Raw genomic sequence first — 14178 nt, forward strand, 5'->3', positions numbered from 1 at the left:
ATATAGACAATTCCCTGCGATCATTTAGCTATGACCAGCTGAGTGAACTATCGTATATTTACACTCCCCGATCGTTTAGTCTCTTTACCAGCTATCGTTTAATGAAACAATTCCACTTGATAGAAATTTGTGAGTTTCTTTCCGAATCAAGCAACTCATCTAAATTTAGGAAAACATATTTTCTTTTATCTCATGGTTACCGTAAAACCACCAATAACCTCTCAATCAATTGGTTATTAGAGAAAAATAGATAATTATTCAATAATTAATATTATTATAAATATATATATGATAACCAACTTACTATATTATAGTTATAACCTATAGTTTTAATATTTCATCTCATGAAACATATAAACCATAGCTCTTCTTCTATTTTATAGTTCTTAATGTAAATCTCATTTACATTAATCTCCACTTGATGTATCTCATATATCACATCGATCATATCATATATAATCGAATTTTCTCTTGTCAATTTGAACATTTCAAATCAACACCAAGAACTGATTCTCAACTCAAATCCATTGAGCTACCAAGGGGACCTTATGAACCTGTAGCTTGAAGCTCCAACAGTACATGAATAAATGACTAAACTCTTTAGTCACGGGATCCACCATCCGTTTACTGCCAGACACTCCACTAAAGACCAACAGCTACACTCTCCTTACTACAGATATATTTTGTGTTCAAATCAACCAATCAATAGTGCGATAACCCTTTACAGATCGCTCGTAAGTACAGCTAGGCTAATAATCATTATACCCTTGTAGTTACATTTAACTCCTTAAGAACCACCGATCCCTCTAATGAACATAAGTCATAGTCCTACTATGATTGAGTCCTCTCTTCCAAAGAGAAGTTGTGACCACTATGTTCAAGACCTGGAATCAACCCTTAAGGGAGCAATCTATCTACTTACCCCTGCTTCGAAGAAGGAATGAATTCTTTATTGTGTAACTGTGTTCCCAGCTCCTAAATCAAACAAATCTCCAAAAAGGTAGGCTTGTTGAGTTGGCAATCTGACCACTCTTACCTATACTAATCAAAGGACCGCCCTCAAAGGCAGGAGTTCCCAAAATACTCAGGATAAAGGTCATATCACCTATGGTTGTTTAGGTGAGACGTAAGTCTTAAGTATCAACAGCGTTATATAAAGAGACTATTCATCTCGTGGTCCAATCTTATACAAACTCTTTGTATAGGACACCCCCGCTCGCATGTCTCCACATGAATGGTCAGGATCTACCATCTGTAGTAGTTCACAACACTTGGAACCTATACAAAACGAGTCGTATCTGTAGTGTCACTAGGATCAGGTATCCCTCTTTAATCCTTATACTACAGACCTTTTTGGGTTATCACTTAAGGCATGATCCTCTTGTATATCTCATATACATGCTTAAGTTTTCATACAATAACCATGGAGCTTTGTTTATTGGATATGAGTAAATGCAAAATAAAATAACTCTTATTTTAGTCATAACAATGTGTACAGTTTACAAACTACGAGACTCCGGGAGAATTAGGACACCAATCCCAACAAAATATAATTCATTAATGATATTTATAAAATACTATCAATGTCTAACACTATAATATTACTTTATTTATTACATCCTGTTGATAAAGGAAAAAATGTTGTTGAACAAGAAGAGCATGTTGAAGAACAAGTTGTTGAGGAAGAAACTGAAGAAGAAAATGAGAATGAAAAGAAAAAAAGACTTGAAAATAAAAGAAAACAACCAAGAGAAAAGAAGATAAATAGTTGCATGTTGTATCACTAGATATTTGATATCATGATAAAATAGAATGATAGCAGTCTATCATTGTCTATCATTAATGGTAGAGAGTGATAGACGACTATCACTGTCTATCAATTGTAGATACTTATATTTTTTATAAATTAATTTGTATATTAATATTATGTTTATATATTTCTTGCTATATAGATGTAAATAGTTGTTGTTAGTTATATTTGACTAGATATTTGTACATATTAATTGATATAATGATGAATAGAGTGATAGTTGTCTATCACTATCTATCCTTGATAAAGAGTGATAGACCACTATCACTATCTATCAACAACATATAGTGAGAGATTTTATGATAAATCAATTTGTATGTTAATATTATATTCATATATTATTGATATATAGATATAAATAGTTGATGATATCATGATATATAGTTTTCAAATTCTAATATTTAACTTTCTTTCTTGTTACTATTATTTTAGGTTGCTGAAGATGAAGGAAAAGGGAAACGTACAAGGTTTAGACCAAAAGTATTAGATGGTGATAAAAAAATTGTCAATGAGAGGCCCAAGAGAGAAAGGAAACAAACAACAAAGAAAAAGGAAATAAACAAAGTACCTCCTAAAAAGAAGAAAAAGAACGAAACAACTTCATTGATGAACAGTGCTCTAAGCTTCAGCTTAAACATCTCTCAACTAAACTCTCAAACTCAACCTCAACCTTCTCGATCTGAATCTCAACCTTCTCAGACCTAATGTTAGAACTTGATTTTAGAATGTTATTGAAAAAGACTACAATACTACTAACAATGAACAATGTTATTTTGTAAATGATTTTTTGTGAATGTTACAATACCAGTGACAATGAACATTGATGATAGAACTACATATATAAGAATTCTAGTTTATACTAATTATGTTATCAGCTACTAATGATGTTAGTTGATATGATTTTATCAGTTTTATAAACTTTTTTATATGTGTTGGATAAAATTTTATCAGGTACATGATGAATAAACCACTATCAAATGTACCTCCAATGTAATTTGTTTTGTGTGAAATAGGTGCATTAATTCTATCTTACCCAAAAAAAAATTAAATTTATAAACTCTAACTACAACTAGAACTAACACATAGTAATAGGAGTAAGAGGTTGATCCCAAGAGAACTTTTATTAATTGGCCTACAATAGACTACTTGAATTTCAAAATATAAAAGATTAAAGGGGGGATTGTTTGTTTTAAGAATTAGAAACAAACTAAGTAAAAAAGAAACAAGAATTGATATAGGAAATTTATTGATGAGAGAAATAAGAGAGATTGTGAGATAAGATTCAATTGAAATGAAAACTTGGGGATTTTATATAAACTAGGTAATTCTATCATTGACTTAACAAAGTATCATGTAAATAGATTATTCAATAGTTCATTAAGAATGAATTATTAATGCTCTAATTAGCTAATTTGAAAAATACCTTTTGAGTTGTGAAGAGGCCGTAAAGGTAGTTTATGCCATTTTAGGATTTGAGGGGTGTCCGACCCATGTGCTTGTGACTAACCCGAAGAAGTTTGAACCGTGTTCGAAAGTTTGCCTCTTTGTAGGCTACCCCAGGGAAACGAGAGGTGGATACTTCTATGATCCGAGTGAGAACAAAGTGTTTGTTTCTACAAATGCTATCTTCTTGGAAAAAGACCACATCAGGGATCATAAGCCACGAAGTAAGCTTGTTTTACGTGAGATTTTCAGTGAGACTGCGACTACTGAGAGTTCAACAAGAGTTGTTGAACAGACTGACAAATCAACAAAAGTTGTTGATGTCAGTTCATATAGTCAAATCTCAAGAGTTGAGATTGCCTCGACATAGTGGGAGGGTTATGAGCCCACCGGAATGCTACATGGGTTTGACTAAAGCCCAAAATGTCATTTCTAATGATGGGGTCGAGGATCCATTGTCTTTTAAGCAAGAAATGGAGGATGTTGACAAAGATGAGTGGATTAAGGCCATGAACCAAGAAATGCAGTCTATGTACTTCAATAACGTTTGGAAGCTTGTGGATCAGCTTGAAGGGGTCAAACCTATAGGGTGTAAGTGGATCTACAAGAAAAAATGAGGTATAGATGGAAATGTGCAAACCTTTAAGGCTAGACTCGTGGCAAAAGGTTATACCCAGGTCGAGGCAGTGGACTATGAGGAAACTTTTCACCTGTTGTCATTCTAAAGTTTATCAGGATACTCTTGTCCATAGCCACATTTTACGATTATGAGATATGAAAAATGGACGTCAAGATTGCCTTTCTTAATCGTAATCTTGAGAAGACCATCTACATGGCTCAACCAGAGGGGTTCATAATTCTAGATCCAGAGCAAAGAGTTTGCAAGGTCAATAGGTCCATTTATGGGCTGAAACAAGCGTCTAGATCGTGGAACATTAGATTTGACAGTGCAGTCAAATCATTTGGCTTTGATCAAAATGTTGATGAGCCTTGTGTTTACAAGAAGATCATCTACAACTCAGTAGCTTTCCTGGTACTGTATGTGGATGGTATCCTACTCATTGGGAATGATGTAGAGTTTTTGACTGACATTAAGAAGTGGCTAGCTGCCCAGTTCCAAATGAAAGATCTGTGTGAGGTGCAGTATGTTCTAGGGATCCAGATCATTCGAGATCGTAAGAACAAGAGGTTAGCCTTGTATCAAGCATTGTACGTCGGTCAAATGTTGATCAGGTACAGGATGTAGGATTCCAAGAGGGGTTTATTACCCTTTAGGTATGGAATCGTATTATTAAGGATCAATGTCCTAAGACACCTCAAGAGATTGAGGATATGAGACGGATTCGCTATGCTTTAGTTGGTGGAAGCTTAATGTATGCAATGTTGTGTACTAGACCCGATATTTTCTATGCAGTAGCGATTGTCAATCGTTATTAGTCCAATCCAGGATTAGATCACTGGACGACGGTCAAAATGATCCTCAAGTATCTTCGAAGAACGAGGGACTACATGCTCGTGTATGGAGATAAGGATTTGATCCTTGCATGATACACAAACTCTAACTTTCAGATTGATAGAGATTCTCGTAAATCGACATCGGAGTCAATGTTAACTCTGAATGAAGGGGCTGTAGTGTGGCGAAGCATCAAGCAAGGATGCATCGCGAACTCCACTATGGAAGCCGAATACATAGCTGCTTGTGAAGCAACTAAAGAGGCTATTTGGTTGAGGAAATTCCTTACATATTTGAAAATTGTTCTAAATATGGATTTGCTTATCACTCTTTATTGTGATAATAGCGGGGCTGTGGAAAATTCGAAGAAACCTCGTAGTCATCATAGAGGCAAGCATATAAAATGGAAATACAACTTGATCAGGTAGATTGTACATCGCGGTGATGTGATAGTCACGAAGATTGCATCGAAGCATAACGTTGCTGATCCATTTACAAAGGCTTTCACGGCTAAAGTGTTCGAGGGTCATCTGGAGAATCTGGGTCTACGGGACATGTGACATCTTGTCTAGAGCAAGTGGGAGATGATATTGAGGTATAGATTGTGCCCTAGTTTATTGTATAATGTACATTAGTCTCCTAAGGCATTAGGATAAGTGGGAGATTGTTGGGATTGGTATTCTAATTCTCCTGGAGTCTCGTAGTTTGTAAATTGTACACATTGTTATGAATAAATAAGAGTTATTTTATTTTGTATTTACTCATATCCAATAAACAAAGCTCCATAGTTATTGTATGAAAACTTAAGCATGTATATAAGATATACAAGAGGATCATGCCTTAAGTGATAACTTAAAAAGGTCTGTAGTATAAGGATTAAAGAAGGATACCTGATCCTGGTGACACTACGGATACGACCTGCTTTATAGAGGTTTGCAAGTGTTGTGAACGACTACAGATGGTAGATCATGACCATTCATGTGGAGACATGCGAGTGGGGGTATCCTATACAAAGAGTTTGTATAAGACCGAACCACAAGATGAATAGTCTCTTTATATAACGTCTTTAATACTTGAGACTTACATCTCACTTAAGCGACCATAGATGACATGATCTTAATCCTGAATGTTTTGGAAACTCCTACCTTTAAGGGCAGTCCTTTGATTAATATGGGTGAGAGTGGCTAGATCGCCAACTCAACAAGTCCACCTTTTTGAGGATTTGTCTGATTTGGGAGTTGAGAACTCAGTTACACAAGATGAAATTCACTCCTTCCCCAAAGCAGGGGTAAGTAGATAAATTTCTCTCTTAAGGGCTGATTCCAGGTCTTAAACATAGTGGCCACAACTTCTCTTTGGAAGAGAGGACTCAGTCATAGTAAGACTATGACTTATGTTCATTAGAGGAATCAGTGGTACTTAAGGAGTTAAATGTAACTATAGGGGCATAACGATTATTGGCCCAGCTGTACTTACGAGCGATCTGTAAAGGATTATCACACTTTTGATTGGTTGATATGGACACAAAATATATCTGTAGTAAGGAGAGTGCAATTGTCAGTCTTTAGTGGAGTGCCCGGTAGTTAACGGATGGTGGATCCCGTGACTAAAGAGTTTAGTCAGTTATTCACGTACCGTTGGAGCTTCAAACTACAGGTCCATAAGGTCCCTTTGGTAGCTCAATGGATTCAAGTTGAGAATCAGTTCTTGGTGTTGATTTGAAATGTTTAAATTGACAAGAAAAAATTCGATTATATATGATATGATCGGTGTGGTGTATGAGATACATCAAGGGAAGGATTAATGTAAATGAAATTTACATTAAGTACAATAAAATAGAAAAAGTGCTATGGTTTATATGTTTCATGAGATGAAATATTAAAACTATAAGTTATAAATATAATATAGTAAGTTGGTTATCACATATATTTATAATAATATTAATTATTGAATAATTATCTCTTTTTCTCTAGTAACCAATTGAGTGGGAGGTTATTGGTGGTTTTATGGTAACCGTGAGATAAAAGGAAAATTTTTTCCTAAATTTAGATGAGTTACTTGATTCGGAAAGGAACTCACAGATTGCTATCAAGTGGAATTGTTTCACTAAACGATAGCTGGTAGAGAGACTAAACGACGTGGAGTGTAACTATATGGTAGTTCACTCAGCTGGTCATAGCTAAACGATTGTAGGGTATTGTCTATACGATAGACTGCATTATTCTACACGATTGAGCATTCTCTATACGATAGACACCTCTCATCTCCCACTTGCTCAATCGTCTACACGATTGTTGTTCCTCTGGTCTCTTCCTCTAACCAAGTCTACACAAAGCCCACACTTTTGTATATCATTGTCTATTAATGATAGACAGTGATAGATTTATATCATTTTTTACTATCACTGATGTGCATTGATTGACCTCATTGACTTCTATCAGGAATGTCTATCACTGATAAACATTGATAAAATTCTACACTTCCTAATAAAAGTCTATCATTTAGATTTTAACTTAGATATTTACCTTCTGCTAAACATGATCAGTTCTTTTCCGGATTTTCTACAGCTTCAAATTCATTTTATTGCAACAATACAATGTAATGTGTCATTGTTACATAAGAATCACGAAAGTGATACACATTTCTATTAGTGATAGACACTGATAAAATTCTATCAATGTCTATCATTGATGAGCAGTGATAGATCTAATTGACTTTCATGACAATGTAGCTTAATAGAGGAAACAAATAGCTAGAGTTCTATCAGTTTCTATCACTGATGGGCAGTGATTGACCTCATTGACTTCTATCAGGAATGTTTATCACTAATAGACACTGATAGAATTCTATCAGCATATATCAGTGATAGACACTTCCTGTCAAAAGTTTATCATTTAGATTTCAACTTAGATATTTACCTTCTGCTGAACATGATCGGGATTTTCCAGCTTTTCTACAGCTTCAAGTTCATTTTGCTGCAATAATACAATATAATGTGTTATTGTTACATAAGAATCAAGAAAGTGATAGATTGTCTGTTAGTGATAGACACTGATAGAATTTTATCAGTGTCTATCACTGATGGGCAGTGATAGACCCAATCGACTTTCATGACAATGTAGCTTAACAGAGGAAACAAATAGCTTAAAAGATGAAGCAAACTTTTCCTTTCCATCCTCTTCCTCAAATTCTTTATAAGCTACAAGAAGGAGCTTTGTTTTTTCTGTAGTCTCCTCAACCTCATTTTCTTGTTCTTCTTGCGAAAGTTTTTCAATTGGAAGTCTATCATTCAGTTTGTCCATGATTGTTTTTAACATTCTGATGATCTCTTCTTTTCATTGTTTCAAACTTTTCTGCTCTTTTTCTAACCTCTGTTGGCCATTTTTCAATTCTTCTATTTCCTCTATTATATTTTTTCATTTTTTTCTCCAATTAAATCTCCCCCTTCATTTTTTTCTTCTTCTTTTTTCCTTTCTCTTTTTTCTTCCAAATCTATCAAATATTTGATGGTGGTTGATTGTGATTCTTGTTTTGTTGGAACTAGTGGAATTACCAAAACTACAACTTTAAACACATGTTAAATCATTAGATAAAAAATAGGAAAACACTAACAAGCTTTTTTATGATGTATGTCTATCATTGTTTTCATTGATAGACAGTGATAGACTTCTATCACTGTTTTCGCTGATAGACAGTGATAGACTTCTATCATTGTCTATGAGTGATAGACTATTATCTATATTTTTTTTGAAACCATTGCAAATAATAAAAATGAAGCTAAGAAATTATAGCAAATACTTACATCATTTCTTTGAAAGATATTCTCTTGAAGATTTCTCTAATGATCAGGTTACAAGCACTCCCATGATATTATTCTTGGACTGATTGCAAATTTTTCTTCCAAATCCAATATTTATTGCTGAAAGTTTTGGTATTATTTCAAATGCTCAATAAACTAGTGTCAAAGGGAAACCTTGAAGGCATACAAAATCCTTTTCAGTAGAAGAAATCTTTTTGAAAAATTTATATGTCAAGTTATATGACAATCGTCCCTAAGGATAGGTTTTAAATTCTTGTTCATTGTCCAATATGTTAACATATTTCCAATTAACAACATTGTGTCCTTGCCTAAGGATTAAAAAGGACTCTAAGAAAAGGAGGTTTGCCAACTTAACCTTGACACTATCACTTTCAGAATCATGTAGGAACTTAAAGCTTCTCTCAATGTCCTTTTTAGCAATTGAATCATAATTCTTAAAGACTCTTTTTCTAGGTTCATAAATTTGTTCTTTTTCTTCTAAATCTATTGATGGTAGTTGAGTACCATTTAAACCTGTGATTAAAAAAATTCTTTTAATCCAAACTCTGCTATATGCCCATTAAAGTTAAAAGTCAAGACATTTGACTTATTTGTGATGTATTGTTTTCTTAGAAGGTGGTTTATGAATCTTGTGGGCATTTTCTCAATTTTTATATTTAGAAAGTGGCTGAAAGGACCATTTCTAAAAGTATTTAAATTCCTATCATCTAATTGGTATTTTATATAATTTGTATTACATCTAATGAGATGCATATTGTTATCTTCAAATGCTTGTCCTAGTCTTGCATCATTGTTTGATGTTCATGTTCTTGTTCCATCTGTTTAAACATACAACTATCAGCAATAAACAAGTGACATATGTCTATATTCTATCATTAACTACTACTCACTATTATCATTTAATGACTTCTATCACTGTCTATCATCAATAGATAGTGATGGAAATCTGAATTCTATCACTGTCTATCGCTGATAGACAATGATACACTTCTATCACTATCTATTGCAAATCATGAAATGTGATAGACAGTGATGGTGTGTATCACTGTCTATCAAGTACTTCTTTATATACTAAAACATGACAGTTATAAATAGTCTATAATGATTAAAAAAAAACCATCTGTAAAAGAAATATCAAAACACCAACTGTAAGTGGCTCCAACTAAACGTATTTAAGAAAACATAATGTATATACATTGGTAGTGGTATGAATGATAGACGACATAAAATACTTACTGTCATATATAGACACTGATGTTTGTTTATAGTAGCCATCAAACATATATGAGAAATGTTCATATCACTGATAGACAATGATATACTACTATCAATATTTATCATAGTTTGTTTATACCTTCAGTTTTGGTTTCAGTTGTTCTCCCTTTTGAGTTCTCGTCTTCTTTTGTTTATTTGATGATTCTTCTTTTTTAACTGCCTTATTTTTTTTTTTTTTGCTTACCATCTGTACAAAAAATTTAGAGTTAATAAATATTAACACTAAACAATAAACAAGAATTAGGCTTAATAACTATAATCAATCATAAATTGATAAGAAGAAAAGAAAAGAGTTATACCTTTTGATGTTAAGTAATAATGGATGTAGTGGTAGAAGAAGCAGAAGCAGAAGAAGGATTGAGAAGAAGAAGAAGAGGATCAAGACCGATTAGAATGGAAATGAACAGTGGACGGAAAAGGACATAAATAGAGGGAAAAAAAAGTAGCAATGTTGATGGAAGAAAATGACCCAAATAAAAAAAATGAGGAAAATGAAGCAACTTTGATGGAAGAAAATGACATAAATAGAAAAAAAAAAAAAAAAGAACGTGAAGTAGCGTGATGGAGGAAGAAGAAGAAAAAGAAGAAGAAGAAGAAGAAAGATTTTGACAGAGACGACAGAATGGAAGGAGATGAAGCATTTGTTGGAGGGAAAAATCGAGTCAATTAATCGAGTCAATTAATCAGGTCTTTGTATTTTTCATTTTTTTTTTGTTTGGGCTGGACTTTTTCGATATTTACATCATTTTTGGGGTTTGGTTAGGTTGCAACTATTCTTAATGTTTTTTTTTGCTACAAATTGTAAATAGTTTGACCCAATTTTTTATATTTAAAAATTCCCAATTTAATTATTTTAGTCTTTATTACTTTAATTCTTTAGATATTGTAATATTTAAGATGAAATGTTATAATTGTTGAATTTTAATTTATAAAAATTATGAGAATTTAACATTTTAATTATATATTTATAAGTTGAATGTGTACTATTATTTTTATTATAACAATTGATAATATTTTATTTAAATAAAAGTTGTATTGGATATGTTTAAGGATTTGTTAAAAATATACATTTAACTGAAAAAATTGTTAGAGAAAATGATAGTGGAAAATTTTCGCGAAAAAAATTTACGGGGACGGAGAATGAAATAGGCGACGGGGACGGGGAAGACTTTCCCGTCCCATCCCGCCCCGTGAACATCTCTACCCAAACAACCAAAAATCTAAACAAAATCTAATAAAATATTTATATAAAAAAACATATAACAAACCAGATTCTAAATAAAAATCCAACAAAATCAACCCCCCTCCCCCTTAAATATCCACAAATTTGGGTATGCAATATGCAGTTGGTTTGAGGGTAAAAAGGGAAACAAAATTCAATGAATTGTCCAACACATTTTAGGATAGACATTTTTCAAGTAAAAAAATCAAATTAGACATCTATCAAAATCTCTTCTTCATTCTAGACATAGTCTATAATTTTTCTAAAATAAAATCTTGTTTGTACAATAAGTGAGCTGGACACCCAGAATAAGATATCATTCTCTTAAGTTTATTAAAATAGCATCCAGTTGGTCTCTTGATTTTATAGGTCCTTATATACTTTTAAAATTCGATAATCTCAAAGGAAAAAATCCTCCTTGCCTCCTAGTTTTTTAGGTCCTTATCTTTGTCTCTTGGTCCTTATCAAATGGATCCTACATTACTTGTAAATGAATATTTAGATATTTAGGTTTAAATCCGAATTATGTTTAATGTCGATCATGACTTATTTGAAAAGGGGTTAGCTATTTGGAGAAGATGAATCAACTAGTGAGTTTTCAAATTTCAAATTGGTTGATACGTTTTTAGTATATTAAAAGGTATATTGGTAATTTTGGGTGAGTGTAATTAAAATGCATTTAAAACTCTTTCAACAAGGGTCGTAACATCATATTTGCATGATTTGGGGGTATTTTTGACTTTTTGTAATTTTGGATTTATTATTTTTTCATTCCGTTTTATCATTTGTTTCAAAAGAAAAGTTGTTTTGCTATTTGTTATTCCACTTATTATCCTTTAAAGTTGAGAAAGGTTGGCATGTGGGGAATCAAAATGGGGCAGTTTCAAGGGCTATACCTGAATTATAGGGGAAGCCTAATTTAGGTTATGTTTGAAATACATTTTTTAATTTAAAAATAAGTTATTTTAGAATAAGATGGAGTGTTTAACAACAGTTCAAAATGGTTTTATAATGTATTTTAATTAATTTTTTATCAAAAGCATTTAGATAAAATAAATTTTTTGAAAAATATTTGTTTTTTTAAATGTCAATCAAAACAAACCCTTAACATATATTCCATAGTGTATTAAATGCCTTTAATTTTGATCTTCTCATATTGTCCAAAAAAGAAAAAAAATGATCTCATAATAAATATGTTTTATTATGAACCATATCCAGTTGGAAAATGATGGAGATACGAGATGAGTTGAATGTGGCAATAAGAGGAGAGGAGAGGAAGAATGTAAGGAGGAGAGAGTATGTGGTTGAAGCGTAAAGTGGCGACAATGGGAAGGGGGCCCTTGAAAAGATTGTCTTTGAAAGAATTACACAGACAACCCAACCCATCCAGCAGCCACTGCACTGCCTTGTCAACGAGGAAAGTGTACAGTACCACCCTGCATGTGACTGCCTTTTTTAATTGATTTCTTCATTGTCATTAATAATCTTAATTTGCTACCTTCAACTTCACATCTATATCAGTTATTTTAATCCTGCGTCCTAATTTGGAAATTACAATTCTCAGCCCCAACAATATCCAAAATAATTAATTTGATTAATTAAGTAATTAACTAATTAATATGATTATATGATCAATGGGCTAGTACACAATACTGGCTGCATGTGGATTATTTTATGTACGTAAAAAGACAAAATTTGTCCCGACACATTTAATGCTAAATCAAGACCATTGCCAGTGGGTATAGCCTCCTTCCAAATATTCATTCCAATTATTATACACCGCCGTTTCCCACCTTTGTACTACCAATATATTGCTTGTCAAATGGATAAAAGAAATATGAATGTGTGAACTCTATTTTACGCGGCTCTATCATCTTTTCATCTATTCTCTAACTAGTAACTATTTCTTTCTATTAATTCTTTTTTTTTTTTTTTTTTGAAATAATATTTCTCTCTAATTAACCACATACTAACTTTCCACACCAATATTTTCTTGAATCTCTTTGAACACTCTCTCCTTTGGTATATAAGAAATGTCTCTCGACCATTTAACTTCCTCTTTTAGCACATTTCTACTATTTTTTCACCTTCAATATATTTTCTCTATTCGAAAATTTGGTTAGACAACAAAAACAAAATCTCACGTTTGGCTAGCAAGAAGGGAGTGGTTCATACTATATAAACAAATGGCTTAATTAATACAATTCACCAACGAGCAAACCTCAAACAAATCACATTCCACTTGATTAATACAATTCACCATCTAAGCACAGTCAGATTCAACAGTCAAAGAGGAAAAGCAAGCAAGAGGATCAACAAACTCTTAATGATAGCAAGAGCCTCTAAGCTTTTGATGGACCAATCCTCCAACACCTTCTCATAGCCAGCACAGATCAGAGAGCCAACAGAGTCATGAACAACTCATCCAATGCCACCAACGCTCTCCTTTTCATGCCAAAATGCATTCGTATTAAGCTTCTAAAACCCATTCGTGAGAGGCCTCCAACCTTCCTGACTCAGCTGGCTCTCCATCACTAAAAGGGAAGGAGATGGAACTCACATTGGAAAAATCAAGGGAACTCACACTCTTTATAACATTACCAATTGGTTTTATCCTACAATCTAAACTCGTAAATATAATATAGACATGTTAACTTGTTTAAAAATCATAAAACATTTATTTAGTAATTTACATTTATTTTTAGATTTTTTATTCGAAATCAACATTTTATCGATATTTTCATTCAAATTTCTGTAAATAAAAACTACTAGACTATTTAATATTGATGATGTAATAGGTTTAACTTATGTTATTTAAATATTATTTAGTTTGCTTTGTTTTAAATGTAAAGCCCATTGGGCGCATTTTAATCCTTGTATTTAACTTTGTTATCATCTTATTGTAAGTTGAGAAACCCTATGGAACTCTCCAATATTTCTCTCTCTCTCTATTTCTTTCTGTCCCTTTAAAACTTAAAACTTATGATGGTATCATTTGGTTCAATAAAAAAAAATTGAGATCCGATTAAGAATGGTGAACTCAAAAGAGACACCATCTTATGGGGGCATGTTGAGAATCTCACATTCGAAAAATCAAAAGAATCTCATATTCCTTATAAGATAAATAGGTTACTTATCTCATTGCCAATTTGTTT

At 32.7% G+C, this 14178-nt stretch overlaps 1 long non-coding RNA gene across 1 annotated transcript; it reads right to left on the reverse strand.

Annotated features, from left to right (window-relative positions):
- Window positions 1–2205: 2205 nt before the first annotated feature.
- On the reverse strand, window positions 2206–10444 carry LOC150038247 (uncharacterized). Its single transcript, XR_016528343.1, has 4 exons — window positions 10101–10444; window positions 9881–9988; window positions 7625–7681; window positions 2206–2511 (listed from the first exon to the last, which is right to left on the reverse strand). It is a non-coding gene; the product is annotated as an uncharacterized LOC150038247 (long non-coding RNA).
- Between the last annotated feature and the right edge of the window lie 3734 nt (window positions 10445–14178).

Source organism: Benincasa hispida, chromosome 1 (genome assembly GCF_027475165.1).
Source record: "Benincasa hispida cultivar pf3 chromosome 1, pf3_genome.v1.1, whole genome shotgun sequence".
NCBI classification, from domain to species: Eukaryota; Viridiplantae; Streptophyta; class Magnoliopsida; order Cucurbitales; family Cucurbitaceae; genus Benincasa; species Benincasa hispida.